Genomic DNA, 7,465 nt, shown 5'->3' with positions numbered 1-7,465 from the left:
TCATGTTCAGGTTTGAAGGAACAATACATGGTTTCACAGACAAGATACCCTTCAACAGATGAATGGCTAAAGAAACTGTAGTACATATACACAATGGAATATTATGCAGCTTTCAGGAGAGATGAAGTCATGAAATTTTCCTATACATGGATGTACATGGAATCTATTATGCTGAGTGAAATAAGTCAGAGATAGCGAGAAAGATGCAGAATGGTCTCACTCATTTATAGGTTTTAAGAAAAATGAAAGACATTCTTGCAATAATAATATTCAGACGCAAAAGAGAGGAGGGCTAGAAGTTACAGCCCACCTCATGAAGCTCACCACAAACAGGGATGAGTTTAGTTAGAGAAATAACTACATTGTGAAATATCCTAGCAATGAGAATGCATGAGGGAAATAGAAAGCCTGTCTAGAGTACAGGTGGGGGTATGGTGGGGAGGAGGGAGATTTGGGACATTGGAGATGGGAATGTTGCACTGGTGATGTGTGGTGTTCTTTACATTGCTGAAACCTAAACACAATCATGTATGTAATCAAGTTGTTTAAATAATATATATATTAAAAATGTTTTGTTGCTAAGTAAATGCTTTTACAAAAATAGTCTCATGTTTACTTAACAATTATTATCCTTATAAGACTATACTTTCAGGGATCATTTCTACAGTATGTGACTAGAGAAGTTTCTCTGATCAAGAGCACTTGAAGCTACGAGGAGAGCCAAAGCGTCCTCTCCTGAGTGTGAAGCCTGCTCTAGGTGTCACTTCTGCGACTGCCTTTGGCCATTGATGATCATTCTCCCTTTCCTCTGGAAAGGGTAGAGAAACAAGATGCAGTCTGAGTGGTAAAAAAAAAAAAAAGGAATTAACCTTATAATTAGTATTTTCCATATTAAGCAAAATAACTATGTTTGCCTTGAGGTCTGTTCTATTTGAAATTCATATAGGTATTCCTGCATACTATTCTTCTGCATACTTTTTTAGAGAAAATATAAAATGATATTTTACACTCCTAATTTTATATATATTTTTAAAATGCTTTGCTAAATGACATATAATTGAAATAGAATATTTTAGATACATTTTGATGTGATATATTAACTACTGGTGTGATTAAATTAATATTTACATTTGTTGTTTTCTATTTTTTGTTCTTTTTCTGTTCAGATTGCATGTTCCATTTTTCTGTGATTTAAATAAAAATTTTTTTCTATACCATTTTTTCTTTATTTAAACATCTTGATTACAAATATGATTGCGATTAGGTTTCAGTAGTGTAAAGAACATCCCTCTTCAACAGTGCAACATTCCCACCACCAATGACCCAAATCTCCCTCCATCCCACCCCACCCCACCTGTACACTAGACAGGCTTTCCAGTTCCCTCATTCATTCACATGATTATGGTAGTTCTCAGTGTAGTTATTTCTATAACTGCACTCACCACTCTTTGTGGTGAGCTTCATGAAGTGATCTGGAAGTTCCAGCCCTCCTCTCATTGTCTCTGAGGATTGTTGCAAAAATGACTTTTATTTTTCTTAAAACCCATAGATGAGTGAGACTATTCTGCATCTCCTCTCTCCCTCTGACTTATTTCACTCAGCATGATAGACTCCATGTACATCCATAGGAAAATTTCACGACTTCACCTCTCCTGATGGCTGCATAATATTCCATTGTGTATATGTACCACAGTTTCTTCAGCCATTCGTCTGTGGAAGGGCATCGTGGTTGTATCCAGAGCCTGGCTATTGTAAATAGTGCTGCAATAAATATAGATGTGAGGAAGGGGTTTTTGTGTAGTATTCTTGTGTTCCTAGGCTATATCCCTAGGAGTTGAATAGCTGGGTCGAATGGGAGCTCAATTTTCAGATTTTGGAGGAATCTCTATATTGCTTTCCATAAAGGTTGGACGAGACGGCATTCCCACCAGCAGTGGATAAGAGTTCCTTTCTCTCCACATCCTGCCAGCACTCATTGTTCTGATTCTTTGTGATGCGTGCCAATCTGTGTGGTGTGAGGTGGTATCTCATCGTTGTTTTGATTTGCATCTCCCTGATGATCAGTGATGAGGAGCGTTTTTTCATGTGCCTTTTGGCCATTTGTATTCCTTTTTTATCAAAGTGTCTGTTCATTTCTTCTCCCCATTTTTTGATGGAATTAGATGTTTTTTTTTCTTGTAAAGTATGTCAGTGCCCTGTATATTTTGGATATTAGCCCCGTATCTGATGGGTATTGGGTGAATACTTTCTCCCACATGGTGGGTGGCTCTTGTATCCTGGACACTATTTCTTTTGAGGTGCAGAAGCTTCTCAGATTAATGTGTTCCCATCTGTTGATCTCTGCTTCCACTTGTTTGGAAAGTGCAGTTTCCTCCTTGAAGATGCCTTTAGTCTCAATGCCATGGAGTGTTTTACCAACGTGTTGTTCTATATACCTTATGATATCAGGTCTGATATCAAGGTTCTTAATCCATTTGGATTTTACCTTCGTACATGATGTTAACTGGGGGTCTATGTTCGCTTTTTTGCAAATGACTAACCAGTTCTGCCAGCACCACTTGTTGAAGAGGTTTTTCCTGCTCCACTTAGGATTTCTTGTTCCTTTGTCAAAGATTAGGTGATTGTATGTCTGGGGAAGATTGTCTGAGAACTCAAACCTATTCCACTGAATTGAGGGTTTGTCTTTATTCCAATACCACACTGTTTTGATAACTATTGCTTTGTAGTACAGTTTAAAGTTGGGGAAAGTAATGCCTCCCATTTTTCCTTTCCCTAGGAGTGCTTTAGCTATTTGTGGGTGTTTATTGTTCTAGATAAACTTCATAAGTGTTTGATCCACTTCTTTGAAGAATGTCATGGGTATTTTTAAGGGGATCGTATTAAATCTGTACAATGCTTTGGGGAGTATTGCCATTTTAATGATGTTAATCTTGCCAATCCATGAGCAGAGTATGTGTTTCCATTGCCATGTGTCCTCTCATATTTCTTGGAGCAGGGATTTATAGTTTGCTTTGTATAGGTCCTTCACATCTTTGGTCAAGTTGACTCCAAGATATTTGAGTTTGTGTGGCACTAATGTAAATGGGATTGCTTTCTTGATGTCCATCTCTTTCCTTTCATTATTGGTGTATAAAAAGGCCATTGATTTCTGTGTGTTAATTTTGTAGCCTGCCACCTTGCTATATTGTTCCTAGAAGCTTTTTGGTAGAGCCTTTAGGGTTTTCTAAGTAGAGTATCATGTCATCTGCAAACAGTGAGAACTTGACTTCTTCCTTTCCTATCTGGATTCCCTTAATATCTTTTTCTTACCTGATTGCTATATCAAGCACTTCCAGTACTATGTTGAAGAGGAGTGGTGAGAGAGGAGAGCCTTGTCTTGTGCCAGAATTTAGAGGAAAGACTTTTAGTTTTTCTCCATTGAGGATAATATTTGCCATTGGCTTGTGGTAAGTGGCTTTAACTAGATTGAGAAAGGTTCCTTTCATTCTCATCTTGCTGAGAGTTTTTTTTTTTTATCAAGAATGGATTTTGGACCTTATCAAATGCATTCTCTGCGTCTATTGATATGATCATGTGATTTTTATTTTTCTTCTTGATGATGTTTGTATGATGTTGATAGATTTACAGATGTTAAACCATCCTTGCATTCCTGGGATGAAACCTACTTGGTTGTAATGTATGATTTTCTTGATGATGCATTGGATCCTATTTGCCAGGATTTTGTTGAAGATCTTTGCATCTGCATTCATCAGGGATATTGGTCTGTAATTTTCTTTTTTGGCAGCATATTTGTCTGGTTTTTGTATCAAGGCGATGTTGGCTTCATAAAAGCTGTTTGGGAGTGTTCCCGTTTTTTCAATTTCATGAAAGAGCCTGGCTAGGATTGGTAGTAGCTCCTCTTGAATGGTTTAAAAGAATCCATTAGTAAATCTATCTGGGCCTTGGTTTTTCTTTTTGGGCAGATATTTGATTACAGTTTTAATTTCCTCAATAGTGATGGGGGTGTTTAAATATGCTACATCCTCCTTACTTAACAGTGGAAGGTTATAAGTGTCCAAGAATGTATTCTTTTCTTCTAGGTTCTCATGTTTTGTAGCATAAAGTTTATGAAAATAGTCTCTGATTACCCTTTGACTCTCTGCGATATCTGTCGTGATCTCCCTCTTTTCATTTCTAATACAGGATACCAGATTTCTCTCTCTCTCTCTTTCTTTGTGAGTTTTGCCAATGGTCTATCAATCTTGTTTATTTTTTCAAAGAACCAACTTCTGCTTTCGTTGATCTTTTGGATTGTTTTTTGGGTTTCCACTTCTTTGATTTCTGCTCTCAGCATTTTCTTTCCTTCTGTCTTTCTAATTTTGGGTCCTTTTGTTGAGCACTTTCTAATTCTATGAGCTGCGTCATTTAGCTATTCTGGTAGGCCCCTTCTTCCTTCCTGATGTGTGCTTGCAAAGCTATAAATTTTCCTCTCAGGACCGCTTTTGCTGTGTTCCATAGATTCTGGCAGTTTGTGTCTTCATTATCATTTGTTTCCAGGAAAGTTTTGGTTTCCTCTTTGATTACATCTCAGACCCATTGGTTGTTTAGTAGCAGGCTGTTTAATTTCCAATTGTTAAAGTTTTTCTTCTGTGTGCCTTCATAGTTCACATATGATTTCAGAGCCTTGTGGTCAGTAAAGGTAGTCTGCAATATTTCTATCCTCTTGATTTTATGGAGGTATGTTTTATGTGTCAGCATGTAGTCTATCCTGGAGAATGACCCATGTACATTGGAGAAGAATGTGTATCCTGGGTTTTTGGGGTGGAGTGTCCTATATATATCTACTAGTCCGCTTTCTTCCAGTATTCTTTTCAGGACTAGTATGTTTTTTTTGGGGGGGGTTAAGTCTGGTTGCCCTATCAAGTGTTGACAGGGCCGTGTTGAGGTCTCCCACAATTATTGTGTTATTATTGATGTCTTATTTTAGATTTGTCAGTAATTGTATTAGATATTTTGCTGGTCTCTCATTGGGTGCATACATATTTAATAGTCTGATTTCTTCCTGTTGCACATATCCCTTGATTAGTACATAGTCCATCTTTGTCCCTTACAACTTTTCTGAGTATAAAGTTGGTGTCATCATATATCAATATGGCCACCCAAGCTTTTTTAAGGGTGTTGTTTGATTGGATGATTTTTCTCCAGCCTTTGATTTTGAGTCTATGTTTGTTCTGACTATTCAGGTGTGTTTCTTGTAGGCAGCAGAAGGTTGGATTCATCTTTTTGACCCCATTTGCTACTCTGTGTCTTCTAGTTGGTAAATTTAGTCCATTGACATTGAGGGAGATGATTGTCATAGGATTTAATGTCATCTTTGTAGATAAGTTTGCTGTGTTTGTGGTCTTTCTTGTCTTAAAGTAGACATTTCAGTTTTTCCTTTAAGGCTGGTTTTTCATTTGTGAAGTTTCTGAGCTATTGTTTATCCATGAAGCTATGTATTCTTCCTTCAAACCTGAACGTGAGTTGGTCTGGGTGCAGTATTCTCAGTGAGGCATTCATTTCATTCAGTCTTGTCACAATATCCCACCACTGTCTTCTGGCCTTGAGATTTTCTTGTGGCATGTCTGCTGTAAGTCTTAGAGATGCTCCTTTGAATGTAAGTTCTCTTTTTGATATTGCTGCTTTCAGTATTCTATCTCTATCTGTGTGATTTGTCATTGTAACGATGATGTTTCTTGGGGTGTTTTTCTTTGGGTCTCTTTTAGCTGGTACTAGTCGGGCATACAGGATTTGTTTGCATGTAGTCTTTAAGTCTGGGAGTATCTCTTTGATGATGTCTTTGACAGTTGATTCTTCCTGGAGATCTCCTACCTGGGTCTCTGGGACTCAAATGATTCTTATGTTGTTTCTGTTGAGTTTATCAAAGACCTCTATTTTCATCTGTTCACATTCCTTGAGTACTTTTTCCATAGCCTGATCAGTTTTCTTAAGGTTCTTTTCCAATTTCTTCTGTTCTGTTTAGTTTTTCTGCATCTCATCTTCCAGCATGCAGATTCTGTCCTCAGCTGCTGTTACCCTGCTGGTGAACCCATCCACTGAGGTTTTCAGTTGAGCTACTGTGTTTTTCTGATCTGTTATTTCAGTTTGGATTTTTCTGATTTCTGTCTTTGTGTTCTGTTCTGATCTATCTATGCTTTCTTTGAATTCTACAAACATCTTCCATATTTTTATTCTAAACTCCTTATCTGAGAAGTTAATCAGATGGTTGTAATTTTTTAGGTCATCCATGCTATCATCTTCATTTTCTGTGCATGGTGTTTGCCTGTGAGGTTTCCCCATTGTCAGGCTTGTAGTGTAATTTTTTTCTCGTGTTGTGGTGGGGTTCATTGGTAAGAAAGAGTGAGCAGCCATGAAGCGAAGAGGAGTTACAGTTTCTCACAGTAAAGAACCACTGGGCTGGCGTAGATATTCCCAGCCTGATGTCACAAACAGGGGACTTGCCTTTCTGCAGAATACTGTGGATAGCCAGTTTTCATGGTCAGACACTGTTCCTTGGCATTCGGCCCTTGGATGAGCCTCTGGGAGAGCTATTTTTTCTGGGCCCTTTTGGCCCACTCACAAGAGGTTCAGAAGACAGGACAGTGAAAAAACATGCACAGGCAACACTTACAGTTTCTCATAGTCGGGAACCACTGGGCGAGCGTAGATATTCTTAAATTAAAATTTTATAGGGCTGGGGCTGGAGTGATGGCACAAGCGGTAAGGCCTTGTGCACACTAGGCTAGGATGGACCGAGGTTCGATCCCCAGCAACCCATATGGTCCCCCAAGCCAGGAGTGATCTCTGAGCGCAAACCCAAGAGTAATCCCTGAGCGTCACTGACTGGGTATGGCCCTAAAACTATTATATATATATATATATATATTATATTTTATAATATAATATTTTAAATATTATTTAATTATTTAAAATATTTAAATATTTTAAAATATAATATATTTTATAATATATATATTATATATAATATAATATATATAATATATATATATATAAAATATAATATATTATATTTATATGGTTTCATTTTCTCTCTTTTTGTCTCCCTTCTTACATCTTAAGCTATATGGTCAGTTGTTTGCAGTATAGTTTGTTTGCTACATAGAGCTTGTCAAACATATTTAAAATTAGATCCACCTTCAACAACACAATAATTGTTCACGAGCAGTATGAGTACATTCTAATAAAAATAGCCTATATTTCCTTCTATTAATTTTTATTATTTTTGTTATTTATATCACTCTATACATATGTAACTATACATGTATATGGAATGCACAGTTGAGTATGTATTATTATCTGAACAAACTTATTATTTGAACAATAAAAAGCAAGATAGAAGTTTATGTTTTACTCCTATCACTTCAGTGCTCTTCTTTTAAAGAAGCAATATTTTATTCTATATTTTATATTTCTTATAAAGAATCTC

General features: G+C 36.9%; 1 non-coding gene across 1 annotated transcript; it reads left to right on the top strand.

The window, feature by feature from the left end:
- The first annotated feature begins 636 nt into the window (after positions 1 to 636).
- Positions 637 to 846, top strand: LOC126021379 (small nucleolar RNA U3). The gene has a single exon (XR_007499906.1). It is a non-coding gene; the product is annotated as a small nucleolar RNA U3 (small nucleolar RNA).
- Positions 847 to 7,465: the final 6,619 nt, after the last annotated feature.

Source organism: Suncus etruscus, chromosome 10, assembly GCF_024139225.1.
Source record: "Suncus etruscus isolate mSunEtr1 chromosome 10, mSunEtr1.pri.cur, whole genome shotgun sequence".
Lineage (NCBI taxonomy): Eukaryota > Metazoa > Chordata > Mammalia > Eulipotyphla > Soricidae > Suncus > Suncus etruscus.
Note: the sequence above shows the minus strand (reverse complement) of the source record. Positions and strands in the feature narration are given on the sequence as shown.